At 33.8% G+C, this 15,015-nt stretch overlaps 1 protein-coding gene across 1 annotated transcript in view; it reads right to left on the bottom strand.

The window, feature by feature from the left end:
• Nucleotides 1–14,566, bottom strand: part of LOC118278041 (uncharacterized) — a 75,051-nt gene extending 60,485 nt beyond the window's left edge. Inside the window, exon 1 of the mRNA XM_035597097.2 lies at nucleotides 14,172–14,566. The gene's annotated coding sequence lies outside the window, so the exon portion shown is untranslated. The remainder of the gene's footprint in view (nucleotides 1–14,171) is intronic.
• Between the last annotated feature and the right edge of the window lie 449 nt (nucleotides 14,567–15,015).

The following is a 15,015-nucleotide window of genomic DNA, read 5'->3' as shown; positions in this document are numbered from 1 at the left end:
ATACACACTTGCGTGAATCACAATATCATTAAAACTAATATTGTTGTTTAAATAGCACATGTCACACTTTTCATTCTGAAGGGGAAGGCAGAGGTCACACATCTACATAAATTACTAAAAATATAACCAGTCAGCTATATTACAAGTCCCATAAAATACAAATCCGTTTGTCAAAATTGCTATAAACTGTAACTGAAAACGTCGACAGAAAAAAAACTTAGTTACATTTTTCACAGCCCGGGAATCGTAAATACCTATACCACAAAAAACTAACGTATTTTATAAAATACTAGATTTTTGTCAATTGTTTCTATCTGTACAGCTACAGTGGGTATTGAAAATGTGTTCTCCGGAAACAATCGCGCCGGGCGGGCGGCACACTCGTAGGGTAAGCACCACATCAAACTAAACAAAACCAGTGTATCATGATCTCGCTTTATATGATCTTTCTGCACATTCGACGGTCAGGTTATATTGGATGTATAGCTTGATGTAGCACTGTGTACTAGATACAATTTTTACTTTACACAGTAAAGTGAATACTTCCTAAATAATCTTTTTTAAATATAGTAGAGAGTTTTTCACTCATAGAGGGTGTTCCATATCGGAAAATTGTTGATTTAAAAATATCATCATCGTCATAATTATCAGGTATTAGATTCCTATCATATCTTATTGTGTACAAATTGGCAAGTCATTGTAATAACCTGCATGATTGGCGCAGTGGCTGGATGACTGCAAAATACATAGTGTGGATTCGATTATTACGAAAAACTAAATGTCTATTCTGAGCTAGAACTATAACAAAATAGACAATAACTCAATACAGAGTAATAACGATCTACAGACGTCTTCAGAAAACGTCCAGTTACTGATAGTTTTGAAAATCAATAACACATTGCCCGGGTCGGGAATCTAACCCCTTGTCCTTTTACCACTGTATCAGTGACACTGCAAAATAACAATCTATGGTGTAATAATATCAAGAGGCAGTGTGCACGGTTCCTAAGCGGGCGGCACATTAATGCACAACAATTAAATAATGATATTATGCTTACATACATAATTACATAGCGATTGACGTCAATCGCCAACACTATGCTAACATACGTAATTAAACTACACACTGACACAAGCTATTATCACTCTTATTAACAACAAGTTAAGTTATATATTTGATTCTACGTAAGCGAAGTGTTAAATTTCAAAAAAAAATCGTTTGTTTATAAATAAACATATCGATGTACAATATTTGTTTAATATGGTTGTTGCAATATTCAGTTACAGTTACCTATTTTCACTTTTTACGTGTGCATGAAAAGACTGATGACTGTTGATGAAGCGATGCTACGATTCTTATACCTGTTTCTGTCCCTGCCTAGACCTATGGGAGATAGGCGTGAAGTTATGTTTGTAGGTAATATACCTATTTTTACTTATAATTATGTTATATACTGCCTCTTTGGTCGAGTAGTCACAAGTGCGATTGCCAGGCAAGGGGTCTCGGGTTCGTTTCCGAGTCATGCAAAGCAGGGCTGAATTTTTTTACGGGTTTTTAAAAATTTCTCACTGAAATACATGGCAATAAGCTCACCTCCTATTACATGAGACTTATAACACAAATTGTGAAAAGTGGGTGTACATTGTACAGTGGCAATAAGTGTCGTTATGTGCCGATGCACCTCTGCCCACCGCGTCGGGAATAAAAGTCGTAACTTTGGGTTTCTATTATGACACGTGTAGTATTAAAGATTATTGTAATTAATTTGCTTATTGATGATAATGGTATCCGCTGTTATCAGTAATCTTATCTTTCTTACGAACTGTTTACCATATTTGAATATGTATGGCTAATTTAGTAGTAATGCCGGCTATTGGACCGCCCCCCCCCCGCCCCCAATCACACGAGCCTCGCTAGGTGGTACTTCTACCTACCCATCATTTTCCAATGATTTATCTTAATTTCTTTAAAGACTTTAACGATCTTAATCAGTCTTGTTTTGGAAAAATACCATCGTACTTCTAGTACTCTTACTTATATGTACAATAGGTAAATGTATCAGAGATATTGTAAAAAAAAAACATTTTTTTAAAAGAGTAATGATGGAGTTTCGTTCTCGTTCTTTTCCTTTCGAACCTACACTACTACATGCTTTGACTATGAGTAAATGTACACAAATAATGCACGTTTTGGTCAATTTTATTTTCGATACATTTAATAGTCAAACTTAATGAACTCTTAACCCCGATCACAATTCCATTCTGACCTAGTATTGACTGGAAAATGTACAAAAATAGTTAAATTTTTATCACAATTTAACCAATATTGGTTTTGAACCCGAGACCTCCGACACAGCAGCCCTGAGAATAGACTAGACTAACAAACCAAGCATTATGCTAGGTTCGCTAAAATAAAATACACATTAACATAAATTAAACTCAGTAATTACTTAATGTTATGACGTTCAACTGTCTAAGTGTCTACCTACATCAGGGGTTCTCAACCTATACCTGGTCAAAGACTACTTTTAATTCTTGTTATGTTGTGGACCACTATTACTATTGCTTTTTCATGTTGTCCCACACTCTGATTTTGTCATTGACTCACGAAAATAGTTACTTTTAGAAAATTCTAATCAGTTGCTCCTCTCAGTTGTCTCCTTTGATGTAAGTTTAATTCGAGCTTTAACCGTGGTATTCATTCGACAGAGGTTTAGTCTTGTGTATTTATTTTTCATTTTGCGGACCATTTTTTGTCTTCTGCGGACCACCGGTTGAGAACCACTGACCTACATGTATTGTTTTAATCCAAAACTATTTTAGTATTTAAAAACATTTTATATGTATTTTACATTGTCTAACTTAGAATTATGTAACAGTTCACAACTTAATTATTTGTTTAAAAACCCAAAAAAAGTAATGAATGCTTAAAGTAATTTGCTCAATTTAATTACTCGAAGAAAAATGATTGATTACATACAGAATTACAAAGAGAGACTTGTCATCATCAAAAACCACATGGAGTCTGACGTCACCATCCAGGACTTCAGTATACCACACGCATAACTTCACATATCTCGTCTAATTTCGTCATCCATTGACATTATAGGCCACTTATGAAATTAACACGTTTTCGACCAATGTGAAAGATATCAAAAGAGACATCTGGTGTTTTTATTAAAAACAAATCCACGGCTTTCATCAGAAACATATGAAAATGTAATAAATTAATGTGAAATATCAAAGGAGATCAAAACCCGGGCGAGCGAGGAAATGTTCACAATTAACACAAACGGTTTTCGAGGATAACTGTCATTCTCATCCGCTGTGTTTTGTACGCGCACCGTGTTGTACGAATATTGTGTAGAAACAAACATTCCAAATTGTTTTTTTCACGACTTAATACTTTACTTTCTGACTTAATCCCTCGAAGAGATGGGCATGAACAGTGGTATTCACTTATTCAGTATAACAAAAGTTCTTCTCTAGATTAATTAGACATCTAACTTTAAGTTCTTTAACACTCTGATTTCACCATTATCATAAACTAGTTTCTATCTACTGCTGGACAAAGGTTTACCCAATAGCACACTATTGTTCCAACCCAGATCCTTCGCATCCAATTTCTGCTAGCCACGCATGGATATCGTCCGCCCTATACTACGCTTGCCTGCACCTTACACTATTCTAGATTCTAGACTTATTAAGACTTCCTAACAGGTTTACTGGTGCTCGAAAAGCAGGAGTAAGAACGGGTTGAGTTTTAGTTAGTAAGGGTCTGACACTTTCGCTCGCCTCACCCTAGACGGGAGAAGTCATTAGATGATTTTCCCCGCTCAAAAAAAGACTTAAATATATCAGCGATTAATTAAAAACCAATCACAAATGATAGTAAACACATAATTAGCGAGTCATGCCACCGGTGGCTGAACTTTGGGTGCGCCAACGCACACGTGGCTCCTATCCTGACACAATCGAAATTGCACTACAATACATAGGCAAAAAAGTAAAATTTCCATTGACTATAATCCGCAATCTAAGATAGAAATGATATAATATTGTATTACGTCAATAAAGCAATTATCTGATGGTATCGGCGACATATTGGAACAATCTAGCATAATTATTGACTTAGGTACAAACATTGAATCACTTAGATATTACAATTACAATCACAATTATAATATTGTTATTTGAAAACGATATGTTTTTAAATATCGCGAATATTGACCTTCTTTGTACAGTTATTTAAATTAGGTCTGTTAATTTTAATGTTAATTTAGTTAATGTTAATTTTAAATTGTAATACGTGTATCAGATTGAGACAGAATTATGAAACTCATTATTTTTTTACTTCTAGCACGCTGTTGATGTTGTGGACGCAATTAGCGACCACCATAATTTATTTACAGTACTTATCCAATTATTAAAACAACATATTTCTTCACTCTCGTAGGCTACGTCAACTGTTGAAAAGAACTAACAACAAGGACAAGATGCAAGATCAAAGATGAGTTGCTCTTCACGTTACCAACCCTAGAAAAATCATTAGTTTTAAAAACAGTGTACAAGAACTCAAGTCATTTAATGTTTACTTAAACTATTCCGTTAGTCGATTTTGTATAGAAAGCAATTGCTAAGGACTGGGTTAAGTAACTATTAAATGACTTGAGTGCAAAATATACGCATCAAACCTACAATAGTGATTGTCAATAACTCTAGTATTAATTAGAAACTATAATAAGTACATCTCTAACACGGCCTGACCACAATATACCAAGAAACAAATAACTACACGTTATTATAACTGTAACTGCAACTCATATACCATTACTATGTGCTTCCAGGTAACGATTATATTGTCTGCTATGAATTAATATTTGCACTATATTGGACTTTAGTTTATTGTTCATTTCGCTGTAGGTTTAGCGCCGTGGTTAGGTCATCGGTTATTGCGAAATGTTTCATGGGTTTGACAATCAGATTGGGGGAGGCCTATGTTCAGTAGTTGTCGCCTTGTAGCAAATATGAAGAGAAACGATTACAAATTAGTTTTGACCCGCATTATGACTGTTACAGTAAGTATAACAAGTAAAAGAATAAATGCCAAAATCTTACTAAGTATTGTAAATGCATGAAAATATGTGTGTTTGTATTTATGTTTATTATTCAATCACATCGAAATGGCTGAAGAGGTCGCGATGAATATGGCCTGAAATAACACATACAACACTTTTTATTCCACGGGATTGCGGGCGAAGTCGCTGGCAGAAGCTACTAAACTCATAAACAAACAAATAGCAGAAACACTAATTGCTTTACAACCTATTTCCTTTAAAAAATATCAAAAGCTAAACTCAATAGTTGTGTCACAATTTAAGTATCTATCGAAAGATTAATAAAAAGGCCTCGTTTAAGAAAACATCTAAAAAATAAAAATATTTTCTAACATCGATGTAATTTAAATTAATTTCCGACTGCGATCAAAGTGTGTGCGTTGCTCACATGAGCTGGGTCTCTGCCGGTGACATGAATAAGGCCACACACGTCGAGCACTTCCTCGACTTTGTCGCGGCGCCGGCGACTAATGTCATAATCCACATTTGTAATTGGACGGAACCGGTCGCCATCTTCGTATCACAGATTATAAAATTAAATATCATAGACTTAAATACCTTTGAAAAAGAAATTAAGAACTATTCATATTTTAAGTGTGGAACGTTTTTGTTTTGAAGATATTTATAAAATAAAGATAGCGTTGTTGAATCCAATAATTGCATTCTTGTATTTACTTTTCATTACTAAATCAATATTATGAACATATCTATATCTGATGGCATTTTAGTATTTCTGTTTAGTAAATAAGAATCTACCAACCTGACCATTAATTAAATACGCAGTGTGATTAATGCCACACTCAGAGACATTTAATGATTACTCAAAATATTCTTTAGAAACGATTTTGCATCTAAAACAATTGCTAAGGACTGGGTTAAGTAAGCATAAATTGACTCTGAGTACGGCGGTAAATGTTGAGTAAGATAAAGTTATTACATGTATCACTACTATCACATGTATATAATCACTCAATACAATAACTGCACACCCTAACAAGTCGGAAACATGCACAATAACCATTTCACAAGCAATTTAACTTAATTATTAACCTCACTGAATCCATTACAAATTATTCACTTTTTTCATTATTTACTTCATAAATATGTACAAGAGGGAGTAGCCGAAACTAGCCCAATGACATGTTTATGTAATGCAAATACTTAGTTTCATTAACATTGAAGCATTGTTAGCTAGGTAGTAGGTACCATTCATTGTTTTCCAAAACTTTGGTTCCTAATGAATTATTTAAAATATTACTTAGTTTTTAGTAACTTTACATAATTATACTAATACTTCCTTGCGATTTTACGTGAAAAAAACGGTTTAAAGAATATTGATTGCACGGTTGGCGCAGTGGGCAACCAGCTGACACACAACGTGTAGCGGGTTTAATTCCTGCACGGAGCAACTCTTTGTGTGAACCACGAATTATTGTTGTGGGTCTGGGTGTGATGTACATATATGTCAACTTGTATGTTCGTAATTGCCCTCACGATACAGGAGAAAATCCTAGTTTGTTTGGCAACGTTGTTTTTAAAAGAGAAAGAGTCTAGAGAGTTATCTATATAATATTTATTGCCAAATTGTATCTCTACTAATTATCTGTACTTAATATAGAACCTAATTCTTCATTGAAGTAGGCAAAGACAGAATTTTAATTTTATTTTCTTTTAAACAAAATTATTTACAAATATTCCTCCTACAATTGTAAAATAGATAAATATCAATATTTTACATACAAGGCTGAATTTAAAATGATTAGCTGTTTTTGCCAATTAAAATAAACTCACAAACAAAATAATGAAACAGCTAAACTATTTACTTACGTCATTAGCATTCAGTGTTTGCTAGTTAGCCAGTATTTAGTTAAATTACTGATTTCATTACCTAAACGATCTGCGCATATGTTTTTATATAAATTATACATTACATTGTTAATTTAACCAATGTTTTTGAATTATGCTGGTTACCAGTTCACCAGAAATATTTTTAGTAGTGAAGAATGCGGTAATTAAATAGTCAATTATGAATTGCTGAATTGAGTTGCGAATTTGTGCCCTGTTGGTCGAATGGTGTAGAGTGAAATGTGAATTGCGAATTGTTCGTCAAATGTAGGGTGGAAATCCTGGTCTTATTAAATAATTTGGTCACTTGGACAGAACAAAACTTGATGTCAAATGAATGCCAATTTGAACGACGGAAAATAAAAGATAATATTTCTGTTATGTGGAAGTTAATAAGTTAATACAAACGTACAACAGTTACAATAGGGATAATGACGGGGTAAGAAAATTAATAATCTATTTAGTCCGTCAGTTAGATAATGGAAAAATATTAGACACGTATTTTTTTATTTTGTCATATATAAGATACCAATACTTAGATGAAACGAAACAAAGTTTAGGCGTGGAAGCGTACGTTATTTCTACGTATAAAATATACTTTGAAGTGATACCACGCGATATTTCAAATCGATATAATCTTCGAAAAGATTTGTTTTTCATAAGAAAATTTAAAAAAAAAAAACGAAAATAATAATCTACAATACAGACATTAAAACAAAAATTAGTCATCTACCCTATTAATACACATCTACTAGTATATTGTAAAAAGAGTATCGTGATCGGGACTATAAAGATATACACACAGACACATTATTACATAAACAACTAACAAAAGTTAAAACAGTTCAACCACTCACACAATCACAGCTACAACTCTCCTACAAAACTATTACTCAATAACCTACAATAGTAATCATCACATTACACTCCGTACAATTACAATGTACAATATCAAAACAATAATTACAAATTGTTTGGACAATGCAAACAAACAAACAAACAATTGTGACAAATAAAAGTGGCCGCAGACACAATTAACACGCGTAATTAATGAGATGTAATCGATGATACAATGTGATCCGTTTTACTAAAACTTTGTGCTAATATACAATTTATTAATAATATGTAGTATGTCTGTTGTGTCACGCTGTGTATGAGTGTCGAATCATACGCAGACAGACATAATATTTACTTTTCAAACTTCTGTTAAGTATTTATTTTTAAGTGTGGGAGAGCCATACTTTGCCACAAATGTGCCGGCTCGACCGGAGTGATACCACGGCCTTACCGAAAACCGACGTGAAACAACGCTTGAGTTGTGTGAGTGAGGTTACCGTCGTCCCAATTACCCCCCTTTCTAATCTTACCAATCCCCGATTCAGTAACAACCCTTAAATTCCTAACCCCGGCTAGCTACGCATTTGTGACGTCTCCAGTGTTTCGGGCAGCGGCGATTGCTTACCATCAAGTGATCCGGCTCCTCGTTTACCAGCTTATACTATACAAAAAAATTGCATTCTATTAAAGTAATTACTACAGAGAAGCAGTTTAGGTATAATACAAACATTTCGCTAGTTATGTTACGTGTAAAATTGAGTTTGAAATTGAACCAGAGACCCACTGCTCGGTAGCTGAAGCAACAACAACTTTTAGCCAATGTGGTAATCTATTACATTTTACACACATTTTCTTTAAGTATCTACTTAAATTCAACTGCCTTACATTTTCACACCTCAATCGATATAAGTATTTGGGTCCAAAAATAAAGCTACCCTTTACAAGAACCCCGGTATCTATCTCACACATCCCGGTGCGTCGAACACAACGTGACAACTGAATGGGAGCGATAGAACAACTGAACATATACACAACATACTACATTATACTTGACCAGTGAACTGCGAATGTCTTGAGAGTGAGTGACAAAACATTTCTTTTGTATCATTCCTTTATTTCCTTGGTCATATTCACGACTGTGTCGATATCAGTGAGGATTTGTGAACAGTGCGCATTGGCTTCTTAACTTACTGATAAAAAAGGGTTGTGTGTATGTGTTTTTCCATCCTATATATGTTTTTTACCTTTTACAGGCGTATATTTATGTAGGTACGTGGTTAGAGTCGGAACTGATTCTATTGAATAACCAAAAACATGAAAATGGATAACATTCTCAGTAAAAGATGTGGTCTACATGACATATTGACTTTCTAACTAAGGAATATTGTATTTACATTTCTGTAAACCCAATAAATTAGACATATATAGTTTTAAATTTTCAAACTTTGAAGGTTGTTTTAATTTTATTTCTATGAAAAACATTACCCCACTTTATGATTTTCTCCTTTATCGCGGGTGCGTTTACAAACCGCAACCGGACCAGACTCGAAACAACCCTTTGTAGATCACATAAAGAGTTGCCCCGTGAAATCTAACCCGCTACACGTTACACAACAGCCGGATACCCAGCCACCACACCAACCGTGCAGTCAATATTAATGAATAATAACTCTTCAACATACAATTAAGCTGTAAAGCTTTTCCTCCTTGATACAGTGGCCATGTCAAGTAGGTAGAAGACATTACTTATTTAGCTAACAACAACACACGGTTCCTAGAACGGAACACACAATGAAACGAACCACTTGACATTAAGTCGCAAGTTGCGGCGGCGGGCGGGTTCAAAGAAACGAACTATTATTAAGTATGCAATCATAACAAACTGTATGGCTATCATTTCATAAATAGTTTATTAAGTAGGATGGCTTTTATAGATGGTTTGGTTTTCATTTTCAGTGTTTATTGGTGGATTTTAAAACTGCTATCACAAACAACCTGAATGCTAATTCTTAAAACTATTTACTACACGGTTGGCACGGTGGCTGCTGGCAACGTACATATATCGGGTTCGATTTCCGCACGGAACAAGTCTTTGTGTGATCCACAAATTACTGTTTCGGGTCTGGGTGTCGTGTGTATATGAACTTGTATGTTTGTAAACGCACTCACGATACAGGAGAAAATCTTAGTGTGGAGAAACGTTATTTTAAAAGTTGTGCAGTCGTAAACATTAAAACGTATATCTGAGAGATCTGGTATTGCGTCTGATTAGTTTAATACTTAAGAAAAGTAAATGCTAATAGAAATCTCAGGAAAGACCTAGTTAATAACATAAATGGGAAAGTTTAACATTTGTTTCCTACGCACCTAGGAGGGAGGTGCGCTTTCACTCAACCGTCTGCAATCTACCTAGTGTAGTGATATGACACGATGCAAGTTTCAAGATAAGTGCAATACAGGGGAAGTATCTTCTTATCTTTAAAGTAAAAATTAAAACAATGACTTACAAAAATACCTTTATTTTTCAATGTCTTATTAAATATTTCGGTATAAAATAGAGTCAAGCGTTATTTTACGGAATTAATGCTACACTAACAATACAATAACGTTATAGCTATAAGCAGAATGAAAACTAAAAATCTATTGTATTGTTAGCGAAATATTTCGGTGTTTGGACTTGTGCAAGGCTAGTTTTACTGCTAATTAAATAGGATCTAAATATAACAGGCAGTAAGTGGATGTTACATTGCATTACATATTAATTAGCACGTCAACCTTCTCCTTTGACAAAAATAAAAGATAATCATATTATATAAAATAGTATCCGTTAAAAATTAAACGCAGATAAAGTCATGGACGGAAACCATTTAAGAAATACTTTCATTTCGCCACCGACCACTGTAACACGCAGTCCACATAATTACGAACATTAACTATACAATGTACTAATTTGTTTTAAACAATACAATTTGCTATGCGTCGCTTGCACCGTAGATTATACAGGGCTATTGTAAACACTATAATCGCAAGACTGTATTACATACTAACATCAAAAACAACAACTTTAATTCTATGACTTTAAAAAATATATAATTTTAAGTAAAAAATGTTTAAATGATAACTTTAAAGATCTAAAAAATATATTGGCGTTCCATTGTCTCTACCTATCCCCATGGGAGAGGCATGAGGTTATGTATGTATGTATGAAAGAACTAAACGCTTTTTTCGGCTTTTCGAAAATTTCCTTGTTAATAGCACGGAGTCTGGAATTGTGTACAGTATATGGCGATAGGTTCCCCCCTATTACATGGGAATCGTAACACAAATGGTGAAAAATTTCCATAAATTAAAGTTAGATAAAGAAAAGTTAACCCGCTTGCATGGGGAATTTTGTCATAGAACTATTTAATTTTAATTATATTTTTTAACTGATGTAACATAGACAGCAAACAATCAATTATTAATACTTAGCAAATAGTGTTACATTGGAAATTAAATTGTTTTTTTTATTGTTTATTTATATTGTGTTATTAAACCAATCATGTGAGGCAGCTAATATTTTTCCAACAACCCTGTACAACAGCTTGTTCGTGATAACGCTAATCTTGGCCAATTATTGTTTTATCGCATAATCTCAACGAAACAGGGAGACTAATCGATAGCAATTTACGAATTCCCAATACGTTTGGTTAACATTAACACTTCATTATTTGTGTGCCATTAGATTAACGGATTTGTTCGAAAGAAAACGATTTAAGAAAGCATATGTTACATAGGTAGCTATTTAAGTTGTTTATGATTGAAGCTTAGTAAGAAACTTCATGGTTATATAGGCTGTTTTTTTTAAACGTTGGGACACACTAGGATTTGCTCCTGTGTCATGAGTTCGTTTACAGACATACGGATGACACCCAGACCCGAAAGAACAATGTTGTGATAAACACAAAGAGTTCCTCCGTGCGGGAATCGTACCCGTTACACGTTAAAGGCCTATGTTCAACAGAAAATACATATGATTAAACTGGCTGATATTATGATAATGTTAATTTCAGTCAAAATTTAGTTCAAAATGTACTACGAATTTTTAGAAATCTTTCTTTTTTATATTTTTTTATAATTTGATGGGTCGGCGTTTGGCCACTATCTCGCCTGGTGGTAAGTGATGATGCGGCCTACGATGGAGTACGTCTGCCCATAAGCAACCTTGTTATAACTCGGGACTTGAAGACAAAAACTAAATTTATCGTTATTTTTAAGTGAAACTGTAATCAATGAACTAATCTACACCGGATGTATTAATTCAATAATGCAATATCAGTTTCATACTGAAAAATGAATCACTGTAATGTTATCAAACCATTTTTCAGGAAAATTCCTTTTGTTGTGGGCGTGTTGTTTACGGGGGACAATACCTATGCAGTGCTATCTACAAAGTAGAAAATTAAATAATCTTCCTAAATATTTGACGAGTGACGTTCAAACTCATATTTTATAATTATTCTAACATTGTCTGTACTTTTGCTATTTCCAAAAACTCATCCCAATAATTTTTCAGTAAGGGTAACATTTTGGCTATTCTCTGCCTTGTATTTGTATAAATGATAGAGATAAGACAAAGGATGATCGCTGCTATCAATATAATAATGTGTCTACGTCACTACAATATTAATTATTATTACATATTATGTTATATACACACCTGAATACAAACTTTCCAATACAGATTACCGATAACAAGCCCTAAAACCTATGTTGGGATCGGAATGAAATTTGGAATAAGGGTAGACTAACAGTATAGTCTAGTACAAATAACACATAGGGTACTTTTTATCCTACGGGAACACGAGCGAATCCGTGGGCAGAATCTAGTATTATATAAGTATATAGTAGCTTTGAGTTGAAAGATACGTATAAAGAGAGAGAGAGTGGGAAATATCGATACTAATTCGATTGCTCTGATAAACAAACTGAATCTTTGTACTTTCATTATACCAATGTGCCCGGTTGTAATCGTGAAAGTTTCAGTACACAGTCGCGTAGTCCTGTTTAAAACTTTACAACTTTCTTTACAATTGATATAGGTAACCTCATAGATTTCAATAACTAACTACCCCACTGTCTTAATCAAAGGCATCCTATTTTTTAAACACGCTATAGTATAATGTTATAAAATGTAAAAGTTTGTTTGTTCGTCAATCACGCCGAAACTACTGGGCAGATTTTGATGATATTTGGTATAGAAATAAGGTAAGGTATAAGCTGACTTGGGTGATAAGATACTTTTATCATAAAGTAGTATATTGTATGATTAATAACACAATCAATAATTACACAAGTCAGGAAATTATAGAAATCTTTTATGAACTCGTAACATATCTGGTGAAAACTGTGTACTACATTTGCACATAAACATGAGAACCTCTGTCCACCCTTTCCGGGAATGAAATTATGATATTATACTCCGTAAAGTAAAATATTTCACCCATCCAATTAACACCGGAGCAAGCAATAGAGCCGACATTTATGTGTTGGCGAACAGTAGCGACGGACACATAAACCGGCGTCGATTACCTCCTAATTACTGTTATACCTTAACTGTTAATACGTGTTCTTTATTTACTGTTCAAACTAAACTAAAACTAGTTAAGGACAATGATTAAAGCCATGCTTTACTCAAAGATAGTTAATGATTACTTAAACTATTCCTTAATAAAGATTTTGTATCGAAAACAATTGCTGAGGACTGGATTAAGTAACCATTAAATGACTCTGAGTACGACGGTAAGCTATATTTAAGTTTTAATAGTAATCTAGTTATGTTAAATGTTTTATTAACAATATAAACTATATCCCAATTACTAAAGCTATAGTTGAACTAAACTTACATCGCTTAATGAACACCTAATTGTGAACGGTTAATGATAGCCGCGGGTCCATTGTATGACTAACTTTATGTCTATATTATGCACTCGAACTATTCATAAAGCTAATTAATTTGTCTGTTATGTTACTTAGTTTATGCTCTAGTATTGTACTATGTTATTTAATAATGTTCTCTGTAATTGTTTTGCGTATGCATTCAACAAACACAAAAGGTAAAATAATGTCCATCGATTGTCTTATTAGAATTATCAAAATAATATTGTTTTTAACCAAACCCTAGTTTTTATCTTTACACTATCTAATAGATAGAAGAGATAAACAAAAATACCATCAAAATATTTTCGATTGTATTGGCTACTACATGTTTTCCAATATAACTTTAAGCATAAACTCAAAGAAACTTTCTTGACAGAAAACTTTTAAAGCGGCCAACAAAACAACTGCTCAAAAAACTAAGTTAACTTCAATTAAAAAAAATTAAAAACTCACCTTTATGAAAATTATCCGTGCATGAAAACACAACACTTATTAAAAAAAAACACAGAACAGTCACAGGTGATAAATGTCAAACGTCAAATACACTTCCGATAATCAGCGCATTGTGGCGGGAACGGAACTAGGCGAGAGAACGAAACGTGTTCGGGCCGATGTGACGTTGTACTGGCGCTCGCCGCTCGCGAAGCCTGCCAATGTGTGGGTGAAGCGGACGGGCGAAACACGTACCGTCCCTGTGTGCGTGTGCGAGGAAGATAGCTAGCGAACTGTTAACTCGGCGATCCTCACAGTTAGACTAACTCACATCCAAATCGCTTAATTTTATGAGTTGTTGCCTTCTCCACCCCCTCGCTGGGGACCGCCGCTGTGACTTTGGTGAAGCGTCTCGCGAGATACAAGTTTTGGAACTGCGGTTCATTTATATTTGTTTTAAAGTTAAAGAAACAAAAGATGTTAATGTTGTATAAAGAGCTACAAAGTCAATGCTGCGTAATAAATTGTTTGAATAGAGAATTTTATGTTCTTTACAATACAATTTATGTTGAACTGATATAACAATAACTAATATTATAAGAATTTACACGTTTTTAAAGTAAGTTATTATTACACAATTTGCTCTGGTTACTTATCAAGGGAGTTTGAAAGACCTCTACTTTGCGCTTTTTCCTTCAACGCAAGCGTCCAAAGTTCAATGTCTTTCACTATGAGAATAATTAATTTAATCTCAATAACGCAACAAAGAGGATTTGATGCAATTTTTAGTAAAATGATTAAAAGTTAAAAACTTCGGAACACAAAACCAACCTTCGTGGCGTTCCAACTATTAGGTATAATTAAT

Source organism: Spodoptera frugiperda, chromosome 18 (genome assembly GCF_023101765.2).
Source record: "Spodoptera frugiperda isolate SF20-4 chromosome 18, AGI-APGP_CSIRO_Sfru_2.0, whole genome shotgun sequence".
Classification (NCBI taxonomy): Eukaryota; Metazoa; Arthropoda; class Insecta; order Lepidoptera; family Noctuidae; genus Spodoptera; species Spodoptera frugiperda.
This window is presented reverse-complemented; position numbering and strand designations above follow the sequence as displayed.